This window comes from Chaetura pelagica, unplaced genomic scaffold, assembly GCF_000747805.2.
Source record: "Chaetura pelagica isolate M959 unplaced genomic scaffold, ChaPel_1.0 scaffold45, whole genome shotgun sequence".
In the NCBI taxonomy this organism is placed as follows: domain Eukaryota; kingdom Metazoa; phylum Chordata; class Aves; order Apodiformes; family Apodidae; genus Chaetura; species Chaetura pelagica.
In genome coordinates this window covers 2159628-2159891 of record NW_009953217.1, presented here as the reverse complement: position 1 = coordinate 2159891, position 264 = coordinate 2159628, and the positions used below count along the sequence as shown (strand labels likewise).

The window sequence follows — 264 nt, the reverse complement described above, 5'->3', positions numbered from 1 at the left end:
CCGAAGGCCCAACAGCCCCCCCCATCCCCACCGCTCGCGCTTTCCAAAGCGGCCACGCTTCCTCCCACCCGCTTCTAGAAGGAAAAGGAGGACGTCCCGACCCCGTTACCTCTCCCGAGGCTTCTCTCCGCGTCGCTCCCCTCCGTGACTGGGCGCTGGGAAGATGGCGGAAACGCGGTTCAAATGCCCCGAGAGCGACGCCGCGCGGCCGCAGGGAAGGGGAGGGGCCGGCGTCACGTGCCGAGGGGCGGGCGGAGCGCGCGT

At 70.8% G+C, this 264-nt stretch overlaps 1 protein-coding gene across 1 annotated transcript in view; it reads right to left on the bottom strand.

The window, feature by feature from the left end:
- The window catches only part of RAN (RAN, member RAS oncogene family), a 4356-nt gene extending 4155 nt beyond the window's left edge, over positions 1-201 (bottom strand). The window contains exon 1 of the mRNA XM_009997635.1: positions 110-201. The gene's annotated coding sequence lies outside the window, so the exon portion shown is untranslated. The remainder of the gene's footprint in view (positions 1-109) is intronic.
- Positions 202-264: the final 63 nt, after the last annotated feature.